The sequence below is a fragment of the Notolepis coatsorum genome (assembly GCF_963971535.1).
Source record: "Notolepis coatsorum genome assembly, chromosome: 12".
Lineage (NCBI taxonomy): Eukaryota > Metazoa > Chordata > Actinopteri > Aulopiformes > Paralepididae > Notolepis > Notolepis coatsorum.
The window spans coordinates 119,888,353-119,906,216 of record NC_140176.1 but is presented as its reverse complement, the minus strand read 5'-3'; positions in this window follow the sequence as shown (position 1 = coordinate 119,906,216).

Here is a 17,864-nt window from a genome sequence, read left to right as displayed (position 1 = left end):
TGCTCACCAGATGCTGTTGAGAGAATGTACTGTGGTAACACAGGCTATGAAAGAGAATGGTGTGAGTGTTCCCTATACAGGTTATGGAGAATGATGACTACCTGATACCAGAGAATCAACAGCTACTGGATGAGGCCACAGCCGTCTATAATCAACTGCCACTAGATGAGACCAGAGCTGACTATAACCAACAGCCACTGGATGTAGCCACAGCAATCGATAAACAACATGCTTGGATGAGAGCCCCGATAGGGAAAGAATATATCCTGTCTTTGTTTTTCTTCTCCTCTCTGTCTGCTCTCAGGTGACCTGCACATCGGGACAAGCCCAACACATTAGCGTGGCGCCCACAAACACAAGAAAATTAAGAACTGTGCTGATGGCTATCTGCATTAAGATTGCTTGCTTGCGGTTAGGTATAAATTGCCAAGAATAAAATACATGCTGGACACATAATCACTCCAATATAGGACTCATGTGGGATAAGTGGGACATCAAGGGAAACTGTTGGTAGCTAGGATGATGGGAAAGGGTTGGGCAGAGGGACCACCCACATACGTAAAGACGCTGTCACTAGCTCCCAGCTTTTATAGGTTTCACATGATAATTAGGTCATGTCAACAAGAGGGACATAATGAATAAATGTTGAAGTAAATTTGATTTCTTATTACTATAAAGTAGCTGCTATTTTTTCCTATTAAATTATTCTTATATCTTATTTTCTTGTTATAATGAGTAAGCAGCTAGCAATGTGAAACTAGGGAAGGTTTAGATGATGCGTGCTGCTGACTGACTGAGCTTAAAGTGGTGACATAATTATTATTATGTCAAAAAGGGGATTGTAAGTATTTGATATTGACAGTAATTTAATTTATCTAATTCGGCCTTATAAAGATTCATTGTTCTTTAAAAGCGTCTATGAGTGAATCCTCACCCATTGGAAATGTACTGAGAAACACCTTATCTGTTGTGTTAGGACTGCAGGCCTTATAGTGCCCCATTGTATGAGAACATTCTTAAAATGTATCTTCTCCAACCAGAACAGACTGGATCTCAAGGATGTTTCGACTGGGTGAGGTTGAACTCAAGTAACACAACACATGACAAACGCTATCGCCTTTTTGGCGTGAACAACCATTGCCTCATCACTTTATTGACCAGTCACCTTGCAGTACGTATCAAAGCTCTCTCCCTCTTTCTCCAGCTTGTAGGAGACTGGCTGGATGGCCACAGAGGCTGGACACGCTCCACCTCCAAGATCTTATGTTGAAGTTTGTCCATCAGCAACAGACTGCTGTGGAGCTCCTGCGTGTTTCTCTACAGTCGATCCCGCTGGCAGAGAAGAGGTGGGACCTCTGTCCAGAGACTGCAACACTGTATACCGTATACATTTATCTATATCAGTATGGATATATCTGCATATACCTATATAGTACAATTCTGTACACACTGTATATACTGTATACTTTATCTGTTACATTTGTGTCACGGATGTAGTATTGAACCCAATATGCAGACAGAGACAGAACTGGTGCAAACCCAATATGGGTGTGTTTTAGGCCTGTCCCCGACTAAGGATTTGGATGGTCGACTCTGATTGGCCATAATTTGCCGTTAGTCGACTATTGGTAGACTAAAAAAAAAATATATATATATATATATATATATATATATATATATATATATATATATATATATATATATATATATATATATATATATATATATATATAATATTTATATTTTTTATCATTCCATTTGAGCTGTGGGGGTGCTTAATGTCTGAAGGAGTCGACTGAAGGCTTCTTGTCCTCTGCAAAAGCATGCAATTGGTCCACTGATGGATACATCTTGATATTTGTCTAGTCTAGTGTGTTCATTAGATGGGTGAAATCCTCTTTCAGTGCCTCTGTGCCTGTTTTCGTAGGCAGTTAGCCTCTGGTATGCGTGCCATTAGCGTTAGCCACGCTTCTAGGCCTCTTTTCTTTTGGAAAGAATGATAAAAAAATATATATATATTTTTGTATTCGACTACGGCTCCTTTCGACCGATTAGTCGACTAATCGACTAATAGGGGTCAGCCCTAGTGTGTTTAATAGAGTGGTCAGTGTCCAGGCAGGTACACGGCGGTAATACTCGGAATGTCCAGGGTGTGCACAGGGGCAAGATAGTCAGACAGGCGGGGTCAGAGCAGGAGCAGTTGTCGTCAGCCGAGCGTAGGTCTGAGCAGTACTTTGTGAGCAAGGCCAGTGTCTCCAGGTCTTCACCTGCAGGTCAGTGTCTCCCAGGTCTTAACCAGCAGGCCCAGGGACGCGGGAACTCATTCTGACTTGGGGGTGCGGGGGTGCGGGGGGTGCGGTCGAGTCAGAGATAAATAATAATAATACCGTCATATTAAATGCATGCGCGAAGCAGAAGACGATTTTTTTCAAGCGGCAACAACAAGCATACATCACCAGCCTACCCCACCTGTTGCGCCCCCGTACCAGAACGCTACGACGGACGGGGACGTCTCTAAATGTCGTGCCTTTATTTTTCAATGTTCACTATTCGGACAACAACCGCACACTTCCAAAGTGATTATACATCTAAAATCGCTTACCTGCTCAAGGGTCCTGCGTTAGAATGGGCAACAGGCAGCTCTCCACTTCAGTCAGTCCTTTATCCATTTTGTCCAGTCTTCTGCCTTGAAGATGAATTTCTCTGGCGGGGGGAACTTGAAACTGACTCATACTTTCGCTTTCACGCCGTTAGCGCTAGCTACCCTGCTGTCTCTAAACTCAAACTCAAACTAGTACTAACGTTACTGTAGCAGCCTACTCTAAAGTCTATACCAACAGATTTCCAGTTCCGCGTTGACGCTTCCAGGCCGCGTCTATTCGAATCCCAACCGGTTCATGCGTCGGCTACACGCTGTTAATAACACTGCATTATCGAGACAGCGCCCCTATGACGATCTGGCAATGAAGTAGGGTAAATCTGCAGTGCCGCTTCGCTCTTTGACATTGAGTAGCCTCGGTTACAATAGAATAAATGCCAAAACAACCTTGCAGTTGCAGTTACACTCCCATCCAGCAGGGGGTGCTGCAGCCCCTGCCGCACCCCCCCTTCCCGCGCCCCTGAGCAGGCCAGCATCTCCATGTCTTCACCGTACAGGCTAGGAGAGGGGATGAGAAAAGGAATTAGGTCAAGGTCGATGAACAAGAGATCCAGGAGAACAACTTAAGCAACAGAGTAGATACAAGAGCTTAGTAACTTGACTAACGAGGTACGAGAGTTTACGTTCTGACAGCTTCTCTACGTCTGGGGCGGGTTTATATACCCACATGCACTCTGCCTCCAGACCGTAGATCAGCTGTCTCTAATGACAACCACCTGTAACTAGTTAACGATAATGAGAGGTGGTAGAGTGAACAGAGAGAGCACTGACAAGGTAGAACCATGACAATTTGCACTCTGGTTAGAACTTATTCTCATTCTACTGAACTTGTGCGGTATGATGGCAATGCCACACTTTAAAAGATAGGAGTGTGTCACCCAGGGTTCGAAATTAACGGGGGCTTGGGGCATAATGCCCTTGAAAATGGACAAAATGCCCTCGAAAATCAGTTAAGGGGGGCACAAAATGCCCCAGACAGTTTACTAATTATATATATATATATTTATCCGGTAATGGAGCGTCTGTGTATCGTACGGTTCAGATGACGCGCAAATAAAAAAAAATCATTTGGCGGAGCCAGGTGCTAGTCAGTTTGTGTATAAATGGCAAGCACAATCTAAATCAATCTTCATTACGACTTTAAAAACATAGCCATTAACATTACATAGGCATACACACATCTTGCCATAGCGTTAGTAGTTTGTACAATACAACGCACGTTTTAACTATGGTAGCACTAGCCCCAGCTAATACAGTCAATGAAATGTTATCGTAGCTACAAGCTAGCAGAGGAGGGAATGAGAGTCTGAGAGGCGGGGTGTTTAAAGACAATGATAGGCGTTTATTCAACATCCAAGAAGGCTAACATACAACTGTGTTTTACTAACTCCAACCGGGACTATTGCCGCTTTCGTGCTGCTTGTTGATGTTATGATCTCCTCCTAACGTTACCGGAGCTGAAGGTGCCACAAGCTAAAATGTCCGTGGGGACCCGGCGCCAACCCATAGATAGTTCCAACTCAACGAATTACGTAATCCACCACAGTTGCACTCAATATTTAAATAATGTTAGTCTAAATAAATGTAGAGATACATAATAATTTCAAGCAGAAAACGAATCTTTCCATTAAGAACTGACAATCAGGGAATTTAAACATGGTTGACATTGTTTTTTTGTGTTTATATTATAGAAAGGAAAGTCTAGTGCTGGCTGAGCATATTGTTTGTTTGCACTAAGTTAATACTTTGACAAATGTAGCCTATATTTTTCAGTCAGTTCGGTCTTTGTGTGCCAAACATTATTTAAGGCTGTAAACACTGTAACACTGTAAACCTTTTAAAAAAAAATAACACTCAAATCTAAACATGTTTCTCATTTATATATATATATATATATATATATATATATATATATATATATATATATATATATATCAAAATGAGAAGCATGTTTAGATTTGAGTGTTATTTATTTATTTTTTTAAACTTTGGCCATTCCGCTGGCTCTTTTTTGCGTTTATTGCATTTTTTTTTCTCTGGTCAAGAATGACCGACAGAAACAGGTTTGAATGGGTACAGATGGGGGGAAGACACTCTGAGAAAGATACGGCTGCAGTCCGGGAATCGAACTCGCTAACCCCAGATCCGTGACGAGCACGGTTGTCCCCGGCGCCGAAATAGCGCTCGAGGTACGCGGTGAGCTACTGGAGCTCCCCTAGTGTTATTTTTTTTTAAATACCGAACCGAACCGAAAACCGTGACCCCCAAAACCGTGATACGAACCGAACCGTCCATTTTGTGAACCGTCCCACACCTACCGTTTATCATAAAAATTCAGTGCCCCCGAAATAAAAAAAAGCCCCCGAAAATCAATTAAGGGGGGCAAAAAAAGCCCTTGAATTATTTTTTTTATTATTTCTAACCCTGGTGTCACCTTGTTTGTAGACTAGAGCTATAACTATATTTTATAATGTCATTGTCGATTGACAGTATGAACCTTCCCTTCAATATGCCATAAAGAAATATTTTTTTCATCAATACGTTCCCATTTTATACCGTGATGAATATGAGTGAGAGAGAGTATTAGGATGCAGCTTCTGTCAGACCTTATAAGGGCATATAGCCACGGCCCTTTTAGTTTGCTTGATTGTAGCCACGCCCCCTTTGAGATACTTTATGACCCATAAGTCCCGCCCCCTTTTCTGATTGGTCGAGGATTCAAGGAGGCGGGACATCCGGTTTCGAGGGGAGGGACATCCGGTTTTAGGAGGGGAGGGACATCTGGTTACGGAAGGGGAGGGCTTTTCAGAATTTTTTTCAAAATAAAGGTTTTTCAGAAATAAAAGATTGAAAAATGTGTGTGTGTGTAGAAAGAATTCTCCCTCTCAGTAGACTGTCTCCACTCCGTAGGCTGAAATGACGCTCTGGAGGTTCACTGCAGTTCTGAAACTGTCACGATTCTGAAAGTGGCACCCCCTTAGCTGTCATAGAAGTGGGGAGAATGAGGATGGCGAATGGGATGGCTCAAAAGTGCCGTATGCAGCTTCTGTCACTGGCAGAAGATTTACGACGTGTCTTACTTCTCCTTTCTGTAGAAAAAAACTCCCCCAAGGTGTGGCTGAGCGTGTATGTGTCTGTGTGTGATTATTTTTGTTATATTTTAGTTTCATGGAGAATATCATAATCTTTAGACATTTGTGTTTAAGCAAAAGAAAATTACAAATGTAATGTGTCTATATTTTAGTTTCATGGAGAATATCATAATTTTTAGACACTTGTGTTTAAACAAAAGTGTATAGGTTCAGAATAAAGTTTCAGAATAAGTGATCTTTGGGTGTCAAAGTGCACCATTTCATTAGCCTGCAGGGGTCTAGGGTTTGAATGTATTGTTAATATGGTCCTGTGAAGCGTTTTATTTAAAATAGATTCTTTAAAAAGGTTGCATTACATATATTGTATTATTATTCACATTAATTATTACACTTAAAGATATGATTAGGTATAAAAGTTATATGTGATAGTTTAGAGTTGTGCTGTGTCTGTGAGGATCTCAGTGTGTGTGAGGGGTGTGAAATGGGGCCTGTTAGGTGTCAAAACACCGCATGGGGGTGAGAAGTTTAGCAGTTTAGAGGACATGCCGACTTAGAGTAGAACTATGGAACGGTTCACATAACATAATTATGCTCTCTACTGGATTATGTAATAATAATGCACAAAGTAGATTCAAGAGAACATGCAAACTATTTATTAATTTCAGCTTACATGTCTGAAAATTTGACTTGTTCCAAGACCAGATGACATTTGAAGGAAACTCAAGATATTGTATGAGATGTTTTTTAAAAGGGGGCGAATGAACTATTTTTAGTAGATTGAATCATTAGTCAGAAGGATAATGATATTTTGTCAAGGGGTGACATATATCACCCCCATGACACATCCCTACTTTGTAAGACAAGCAGTTTGATGTTGTAATTACAGTGATTAGGCTACTATGCCCGTCTTCATTTTTTATCAATCTGCTTTTTTGTGTATTTTTAGGTCTTTTGTTGTTGCAGTCAATTGGGACCAGGTCTAGTTAATGGGGTCAATGATCTCAATTGACTACCTGGTAAACAACTTTCGTGAAAGAATTGGAACTATATTGTGGTACACACAAGTAATTCAGCCATAATATTTGCAAACAGCATTGTTCTAAACAATGCAAGGCATAAATCTTTTTGTATCTACTATAGACAGTTTGTATTTATATCTTTGTTATATGAAAACATGTACTTTGGTAAAAACATAACACATAATCCTAGTGAATTCTGAATTTTTTGTTTATTGGCTGAGGATCAATGATACACATAAATTATAAACATCTAAAACCATGAAACTGACCGATACACTTAAAACAGACATGTCAACATAGTTTTTTTTACCTGTTTTACACAATGATGAGGTAAAAACATTACAGATGTATTTTTAGAAGTTTAGTAATATCAACCCCCAAAGGTATTTACTTTAACCTGCTCTAAGGTATACAAATAGCACATTTCTGAATTACTTTGCAGAACAGTGTATAGTTTTTTAGCCACACTAAATATTTGTGTAATATACTCAATATTATGGATCTGCATTACAAACCACAGTTACACACAGCATGAAATATTCAATTAACACAAAGATGATGGTTCTAAGGTAAATAAAATGTAATTCAGTCAACATATATATCTGAGTTAGTAGGAGATAGGTAATGTTCAGAAAATATATGTATGGGTCTGTGTGTGAGGATTGGTTAATTCCCCGCCACACACTCCTTTAAGGTACTGTGTTGATTGGTGCATTCCCCGCCACACGCTTCTGGAGCGATTACCAATTCTATCACGCACCTGTCATAGTTTGTGATTAGCGCTCCAGAGGCTTCATATACTGGGACCTCCTTTCAATCGATGTCGGGTCGTTTTGAATACTACTGCTTCTGCCTGCTTTCCCCCCGTTGTTGTGCCTCGTCTACTTTCCCTCCAGGACATCTTTGGATTGCCGCTGGTGAATATCTTGATCCTCCGTTTGGAGCTGCGCCTCGTTGCCCGCTTTACGCGTTTGCGCTTTGGTGAGTTTTGGAACCAAACCCTTTTTGGATTATCTGTTTTTGTGTGTTTGGATAACACTGAAGAGTATCGTTTTTCTTTGCACTGGTCTCAGCTAAATTGTGTGTTTTGGATAACACTGAAGAGTATCGTTTTTGTTTGCACTGGACTCAGCTAAATTGTGTGTTTTGGATAACACTGAAGAGTATCGTTTTTGTTTGCACTGGACTCAGCTAAATTGTGTGTTTAGGATAAACACTGAAGAAGTACCGTTTTGTTTTGTTCTGGACTCAGCTAAGGGAGGACTGAACTGCACTGCCTCTGTGTACTGTTGGACTGTTGTTGATCTCTCTCTCTCTCTCTGTTTCCACTCCGAGTTGGAGCTGGGAGTGTCTGCAGAGCCGCAACGGCGTCAACGCCGATTCCCCACCTCTAACACCGAGAGGATCTGCAGAGCCGCAGATAACTCTGCCGAAGGCAGTCTCCTTTTTTGTTGTTCAGAACTGTTACTTGACTCTTTTTGATTCTGTAAATAAATACGCCCTAGTGTTTGGCTAACTCTGAACTACCTGTCTGTGCCGTGCTGTTGAGGTCGGTTTCAAACCCTAACAGTGTGTGTGTGTGTGTGTGGGGGTGTGAAATGGGGCCTGTTAGGTGTCAAAACACCGCATGGGGGTGAGAAGTTTAGCAGTTTAGAGGACATGCCGACTTAGAGTAGAACTATGGAAAGTCAAGTCAAGTCAAGTCAAGAGTTTTAATTGTCACGGCATACAGGTATACAATGAAATGCGGCTGGTCTTGCCCGCGACGATGTGCAATACAGTGGTACAACATATAATAGAATCCAATAAAATACAGTGGTACAACATATTAATAGAATCCAATAAAACAGTGCAATAAACAGGTACATGGTGTGCCATCTCGGTATCTGTACATTAGTATTTACAGAGCATATAGGACATGCTAGGTAGCTTTAGTAGTGCAATACACTGTTCCTGATGCTATACTATTTTAAGTGGCCTTTCCTCTGGCCATAAGTGTGCGTGTGTGCGGCATGAGTGTTAAAGTGGCTGCTAGTGTGTGAGCGTGCTCAGCGTGCGTGTCGTGTATGTGCTTGTGTGTGGATAGTTCAGTTTCTGTGTCTCTCAATGTTCATTGTTCAAGGCTCTGATGGCCTGGGGGAAGAAGCTTAGCCTAAGCCTCTCCGTCCTAGTAGCTGGAGTTCGCAGGCGTCTGCCTGACCTCAGCAGCTGGAACAGGCTGTTATTGGGGTGGTGGGGGTCTTTCATTATCCTGCAGGCTCTGGATTTGCACCTCTTGTTGTATAGAGCCTGCAGGGGAGGTAGCGCAATACCCGTGGTACGCTCGGCTGAGCGCACCACTCTCTGTAGGGCCTTCTTGTCCTGTGCCGTGCTGTTCCCATACCAGGCAGTGATGTTTCCGGTCAAGATGCTCTCTACAGCTCCTGAGTAGAAGGACTGGAGTATCTTCCCCGATACTCTGAACTTCCTTAACTGTCTCAGGTGGTAGAGGCGCTGCTTCGCTTTCTTTACTACTGTGTCTATGTGTGTTGACCATGTCAGGTCCTCTGAGATGTGGACCCCCAGGTACTTGAAGCTGCTCACCCTGTCCACGGTAGCCCCGTTAATCGTCAGTGGTGTGTGTGTCTCCTGCTGTCCTCTCCTATAATCCACGATCAGCTCCTTGGTTTTACCAATGTTCAGGAGCAGGCTGTTGTCCTGGCACCAACGTTCCAGTACCTCAACCTCCTCTCGGTAGGCCTTCTCGTCGTTGTCCGAGATCAGCCCCACCACCACCGTGTCGTCGGCGAACTTCACAATGGAGTTGGAGCTGAACTTGGCCACACAGTCGTGTGTGTAGAGTGAGTACAGCAGGGGGCTTAGAACACAGCCCTGGGGGGACCCGATGCTCAGGGTGATGGTGTTGGAGGTCTGACCCCCCACCCTGACCGCCTGGGGTCTTTCACTCAGAAAGTCCAGTACCCAGGCGCTCAGGGCGGAGCTCAGGCCTAGCTCGATCAGCTTGTCCACGAGTCTGGTGGGGACTATGGTGTTGAACGCTGAGCTGTAGTCAATGAACAACAGTCTCACATAGCCCCCCTTCTGACGGTCAAGGTGGGAGAGAGTGCTGTGCAGTACCTGGGAGACCGCGTCATCAGTGGACCTGTTTGTCCTGTATGCAAATTGCATAGGGTCCATATCACTGGGGAGAGAGGCACAAATGTGGTCCTTGACCAGCCTCTCGAAACATTTCATGACCACAGAGGTGAGTGCCACCGGTCTGTAATCATTTGGACATGTTGGGGAGGGTTTCTTCGGTACAGGGATGATGGTAGACATCTTGAAGCAGGCAGGGACTACTGACTCTGCCAGGGATTGATTAAATATGGCGGTGAACACCGGGGCAAGCTGGTTTGCACAGGACTTAAGTATGCGTCCTGTTATACCATCTGGGCCTGCAGCCTTCCTGGTGTTCACCTGCATAAATGCTCTTCTCACACTGTGTTCCGACAACGAGAGAGCGCCCCCGCCCCCCCGCGGTTGCCCCCCCCCCTCCACAACAGCCGGTGCGCCAGTGACGTCACTAGCCAGAGGGCTAGCGGCGACACTGTCTACACCGAACCGAGCGTAGAAGTTAGCAAGAAGCTTAGCAAGCCTCAAGCCCCTCCCATCCGAGCTCAGACCCCGAGACATGGGGCTCTGCGGCTCTGCAGATATACCCTATTGAAGAGGGCACCATTTAGGGTGGGGAGGCATGAGACCGGGGGTTGTCCTTTTTGTGGGGAGCTGGAAACAGTTGAACATGTGCTGCTTCATTGTGCTCGGTATGAGAGGGAGAGGGAGGTCTTGTGGGGTCGGGTGAGGGAGAGGGGGGGGGGTGCATATTTTACGTTAGGTGGATAGTTGAGGTATGTGGTGGGCAGTAAAGGGGTGCGGGATTTGGTTTTGGGGTTTGTGTTTTCAATTGGTTTGGGGGGTAGGATTTGAATTTTATTTAATTTCTTTTGTTTGTGTTTAGGTTTTATTTTAATTAAAAATTGTATTAGGTTCGTATAGGGTGGTGATGTTAGGGTTGTGTATTTAGTTTTGTTTGTTCTGGGTTTGTTGTTTTTCTTTATCGTTTTCTTTTCTTTGCCGGGTTCTTGCCTTATCAGCAAGACCGACGGCTTCTCAGTTACAGTGGGTGACAATATTGTCACAAGGAAAGATGAAATTACATACCTAGGTTCCATCCTAGAGGCAAATCTTTCCTGTGACAAAATGGCATCCAAGGTAATAAAAAAAGTCAACCAACAAAGATTCTTGTACCCGATCTCCTCAAGAATACCCTGAAGACTCTGGCAGGAGCACTCATTCAAGGGTACTACGACTATGCTTGCACCTCATGGTACCAACAGTGGCGAATCCTTGTGGAAGCCAACGGAAGCCATGCCTCCCTATAAATTCATATCAAATTATGAAATATGAAATATGAAAAAAAAAAAAAAAAATATATATATATATATTTTTTTTTAATATAGTTTACATTCTTTTTCATCTGTGCATCTGTGTTATATATATATATTAGTGCTGTCAGGCGATTAAAAAAATTTATCTAATTAATTACAGGATTTGTAATTAATTAATCTAATTAATCGCATTTAAATCACATTACCATTTTATGCCTCATATTCTATATTCTATAATCATATTTCAAATTGCATGTGTCCAGATGGCTGAATTCAGTACTGTATCTACAAAACCTTCTGTTTAATCATCTTCCATCTATTAATTTGCTTAGATTTGTCAGGTCTGGTCAATTTGAGCATGGTGTTATTCACAGTCAAAGATAAAAAAAAAAAATTGATATTCTCATTTGGTTCATTACAATTTACTTAAAATAAAATGTTCATTCAATCAATCACCGCGCAGATTGATTGATTGAATGAAAATGTTATTAACAGATTGCAGAATGGGTACAATACAGTACGGCTCAATACACACAATTGTTAAGGGAATGCAGACCAGAGAAAGACTTTCGTCTTGTTTACATCAGGGTCCCCCATTTTCAATTCATAATGAATTGTAAGTAAGGGTGCAACTTGCACCGTGCAATCCATTCTTTGTGGATCTAGCCCACAGTATTTCTGACACTGGGAATACATTCCCTGAGATTCATAGATGTCCCTAGAATCAGATACCAAGAACATGCAAATGGACCATATTAAAAAAAATCTGTAAATGTGTATTCTACATGCTTATCGAATGAATGAGATACAAAAAAGTTTTTATTAAAAAAAAAAAAAAAAAAAAAAAAAACGTTTTTTTGTAATTAATTTTGAGTTAATTTTCATAACGCGATTATTTGCTGTGTAATTAATTAATCTAATTAACGCGATAAACTGACAGCCCTAATATATATATATTTTTTTTAATGTCTCCCTCTTCTCCTTCTCACTCCCTCTAACACACTGTCAGACTGTGCTCACTACTGCAGCTAGTATAGGAGAGAGGCAGTGGGTAGGTCTCTTTCTCCAGGCTTCCAGCATTATAGAGTGAGTCCAAACTCCAAATCCGATCCTAGCCAATCAGATTCGAGCTGACTGCCACTGTGCCACACCCTAAAAGTTTAAAACGGAGCTGGGAGGAAAACACTCAGCATATTTTCCCCCTGGAGGCGGGGCAGGTCAGAAGTTCACGTTTCCACCTGACTACCTAACGTGACATCCCATTAGTAGTACTGAGGACCAGCAGAGCACACCACTGTGGATATTATGATTTAACAAATCTATCTGGCAAGAGGAGGACCACATTATTGACCAGGTAAGCACTGAGCAGCCTGACTGACTAACTAACGTTATCAGGCAAGCTTGTATACCCTTTCATGACTGCAATGCAAGCCAGGGGCTGGAATACGCAGTCACTTATTCCTCCGTAGTAGCCAGGTTAATGTGCACCATCAAGCACTGCTTAAAAGCTAGCGGTGGGTCCAAAATATATCGGATATAAATGTCAAAGGTACCCAGCGTTCCATTAGGGTTTCACACACAGATGCGGCGGGGTTTGAAAGCTCGGCGTTGCTAATAAACATTTTAAATCATTTTTATAAACGAGTAAAACTGAGGCTGAAATGACTGCTTCCGCATTTCACAGTAGGAGCGCTCTGATGGCTGGGCGCGCCGCGCAACAGACACTTGAATGAATGAATGAATGAATGAATGAATGAATGAATGAATGAATGAATGAAAACTTTATTTAACAGATTGCAGAATGGGTACAATACAGTACGGCTCAATACACACAATTGTTAAGGGGATGCAGACCAGAGAAATACGTTTGTCTTGTCACGTTTGTCTAATAGACAGTCATATTCTCTCCCGGTGTTCTGCGGAATCCTACTCCCTCCTCGAAAACAACACCGGCCGTATGTATATTTCTCTCCCACCCACCCACCCCCTCCTAATGTACAGTCCCCTCCCCATCATATGTATATACTCTGTCAGGATCTATGGGTAACAGTACTGTATATTTGATGTCATGATGTCTTGTATGTCATAAATGTCACTATGAATTGAAAATGGGGGACCCTGATGTAAACAAGACAAACGTCTTTCTCTGGTCTGCATCCCCTTATACAATTGTGTGTATTGAGCCGTACTGTATTGTACCCATTCTGCAATCTGTTAAGAAAGTTTGACTGGCCGCCGAGCCATACTGTAGTGTACATGGTGATTGGTGACTGCTTGACTTAAAAAACAAATATATATATATATTAATAAAAATATTTAATAATTTTTTTTTAATAATTTTTTTTGGCTTCCCCTGTTATTTTACCCACGCGACGCCACTGGGTACCAAAGCACTTCAAAGGCGCTAAAAACAAGATTACAAACATCACAAAACAAACTGGTCAGACTTCTACTTGACCTTACCCCTAGAACCCACCTCACCCCTGCCAACTTTGACAACCTAGGATGGCTTAGAGTAGACGACAGAGTACAGCAACTTGCAATGGGCCTGGTCTACAAGATACACTATACGACTAAGGTACCCATGTACATGTCAAAATACTTCCCAAAGGTCAGTGAATACCACGACCACAACACCAGAGGAAGCTCAACAAATCATGTTAAACCCAGATTCGGCTCAAACAAGGGACTAAACACGTTTCGCAATTATGCCACATCAATGTGGAACGCTCTACCCAAAGCTGTAAAGGAATGTGAATCCCTAGTCCTACCCACATTCAAAACCGCTCTTAAAGAGCACCTACGGGAGGTTGCAATTCGAAACTGGCCACCGTAAATGTCCAAACCCCCCCACCCCCTCCTAATAGACAGTCTCCTCCCCACCGCATGTATATATTCTCTCCCCACCGTATGTATATTTCTCTCCCACCCACCCACCCCCTCCTAATGTACAGTCTCCTCCCCACCGCATGTATATATTCTCTCCCCACCGTATGTATATTTCTCTCCCACCCACCCACCCCCTCATAATGTACAGTCTCCTCCCCACCGTATGTATATATTCTCTCCCCACCGTATGTATATCTCTCTCCCACCCACCCACCCCCTCCTAATGTACAGTCCCCTCCCCATCATATGTATATACTCTGTCAGGATCTATGGGTAACTGTATATTTGCATATCGTATATGTCACAAATGTAACAGTACTAAATACCTGTATGTCATGTATGTCCCTATGCCATAAATGTCATGTATGTTGTGTATGTCATAAATGTCACTATGAATTGAAAATGGGGGACCCTGATGTAAACAAGACAAACGTCTTTCTCTGGTCTGCATCCCCTTAGCAATTGTGTGTATTGAGCCGTACTGTATTGTACCCATTCTGCAATCTGTTAAATAAAGTTTTCATTCATTCATTCATTCACACTGGGCCTTGACCAGAGGTAAGTTAGCTGGAGCAGCTAACAAGCTAAGCTGCTATGCTAATGCTACTACTGAGTTTGTGAGAAGATGTGACGTTAGGTCAGAAACTGGTGCGACTCTATGTATAGAGAGAAATGTGCGTTTATTCAGCTCGTTACTAATAATGACCGAACATCTCAACTGTTGATCGTTTCAGCCACTGTTTCGGCTTTACTTGAGAGGCTATGCTGCTAAAATGCTTCTTAGGCCGTGAGCCAGGGCCCCACATTTGGACCACGGGTACCATCTTGGGGGACTAACTTCCATAGTGATGTTTGGGAAGGTATTCACCCTACTGCTAGAAAAGATGTGATAGAAGGTATACCCCTACTGCTAGAAAAGATGTGATAGAAGGTATACCCCTACTGCTAGAAAAGATGTGATAGAAGGTATACCCCTACTGCTAGAAAAGATGTGATAGAAGGTATACACCCCTACTGCTAGAAAAGATGTGATAGCAATGCAGCAGTTGCCTCCAAATGTGTGCTATCACATCTTTTATAACACTACCAAGCATATTGTTCAGGCCTCCTGTCTGAAATCACATGCCCCAAATGAATCATGATAGCTCCTGAACCATAAGGCCTATATGCATGTTTCTGGTCTCCTTTGATAGGTAACAAGGTAGGACATATGAATCCAGTGTGAGTAAACCCACATCTATTACCATGCCAGAGTAAATGGAGATACAATGAAGGAAAACATAATATTTGTACCCTCGCCTGGTACATAATCTTAATTTAAAAGGCAATATGACCATTATAACCAATATCCCATGGATAATAATGCAACTGAATGTGTTATCCTACTCCTTGATTACAAATGTAAATGTGATGACAATACTTAAAAATACAACAATTATGATACAGTTTTAAAAGGTATACTCAGATGATGTAAATGTTTTGGCCATGGTTACCGTTTACATGTTGACTGTGTTTTAGGGGTGTAACGGTACGCGGATACGTACTGTACCGCGTCAATGTGGTCCTCCGGTACAGTACGGGCTGTGCACCGTACGATTGCAACGGTGCAGAACCTTTTTTTGTGGAACTTAAATTCCCCCGGCCCCACGTAATTTATCAACAACACTGCGGTCTGCTGTGAGCATTATAAAACAAACGTGTGTTTAACCGACCGTGAATTAAAGTGTCAATGCTGTTTGTCATTTTAACAGCAGATACTTTTTTAAATGCCATCCTCCCGACAGAGCAGTGTGACGGGGAGCTCTGATGTGTTCGCTTGCTGGTGTTAGCATTAGCTGAAGAGCTAGTTTTAGCTTAACGTTACCTTGGCTAAAGTTGGGACTATTCATAATCCAGCAATAATGGCTGCAGACCTGCAAGCAAAGTACAGCAAGTTGGCAAAGGAGTATTCCAATGTAAATCACATTTTCACCAGTAAAGTTAGTCTTTCCATCTGCCGGTAGCTCATGCTAGCTAACCTAGCTCACGTTAACGTAGTCAGTCACTGATCGACCACCTCGCGTTAAGGCTGAGCCCGAACGTTCGAACGTTTGAACGTTCGTTCGTTAAGCTGACATTCGGACTTTAATTAATGGGTTCGAACGTTCGTTAAAAAAAAATAAAGCAGGCGCAACGACGGTGAGGCGATGTGAAGTGGCGCGTCCCCCGAGTCGCTCGGCTCAACCAGTATGGTCTCTGCCGGGCTGTTGCTGGATACTCAACCAGAGCTCTAGTCTCAACCAATGCAATAGAACAATTTTGATTGAATGACAGGCGATTCTGCCAATTACGTCACACCGCTTGCACCCGCCTCTGCTGTTACCACCAATCGGCAAGCGTTTATTATTTTTTTTACTTCCGGCAATGCCGCCATTGATCTGCTTGAGAGAAGCATTAACGTAGCGTTAGCTCCCCGCCGAGGAAGTAAAAGTCATAACAACTTTCCATAGGTGAACCAGCCTTTTTCGGCCACGGAGCGCGAGCTTCATGGCGGGAGGTGGTTGCGTTGGAAACAACTCTGGCCGAGGCGGCAGGCGTGTTGGGAGCCCGGCGGGACCCCCGCGCCGGTGTCTCTCTGTCTCTCTGCCATCCCCCGTTCAGAGGTAGACGGTGGAAGGAGCCGAGGCGCGCGCCTCTCTCCTTCCCGTCGACCAAGAGTGAATACCTGTTATTGAAACACTAACTATATAACGTTAAAATGCCACAAAACGAATGCATTTGTTTATCTAGCCCCTTACGTGACTGCGGTGTGCAAGGGCTATTGTTTATCATAAGTAGGAACTTTATGCAGTACTCAGTAGCTTGTTTATTTTCTTCTGAGTGCTTTGTTTAATTACATGTTTACATGAACAGCCACCACTGTAAACAACATGTTTTTTCACCAATAGATTATGCAATGCCGCCCTCCGTAGGATCTATAATAATAAAAAAAAAATTATATATAAAAAAAAAAGTCATAAAAAAAAATTTTAATTAAAAAATTTACAAAAAACGAACGTTCGAACGTTCGTTCGATAAACCCTGGCGAACGTTCGAACCCTAAAAACAGGGTTCGGGCTCAGCCTTACCTCGCGTACACAATTAATGACATGTTGCGGACAGCCATATCGGTGACAATGTTTAGCTTTTAGTGCCAAATGATAAGAGTCTGAGGCGGAGTCTCAAAAGAGAATGTTGAATATTTATTGTGCAAAAATCACAACAGATCCTCTGTGCTTTCAACGGAGCCTTGTAGACTGAGTAGGGTATATCTGCAGAGCCACTGGGTAGCGACTCGAGTGCAACACCGTGTAATGTCCGTGTGGATCGTTGGAGTAGGGTATATCTGCAGTGCTGCAGCCTCATACTCATTGTATAGATTTGTATTAGTATCATTAATCAATCACCTGTTGTTGAATAAATACCATTACTTTCTAGTTATTACTAAAAACAGTATATATAAAACAGTAGCTGTTTATGTATGCACTGGTATCGCCTCCCCCCCCCCCCCCCCCCCCCCCCCCACTGACTGTACCGAAAAAATACCGAACCGTGACTTCAAAACCGAGGTACGTACCGAACCGTGGATTTTGTGTACCGTTACACCCCTACTGTGTTTACTGGTAATTTTACTCAAACACTATTTCTTTCAATACAGCCATGTTACAAAAACATACATCTCCCCAAAACATTGAAATAGTAATAAAAAACAATGAATATTGATCAATATGCAATGCATATTCAACATTCATATATGGGC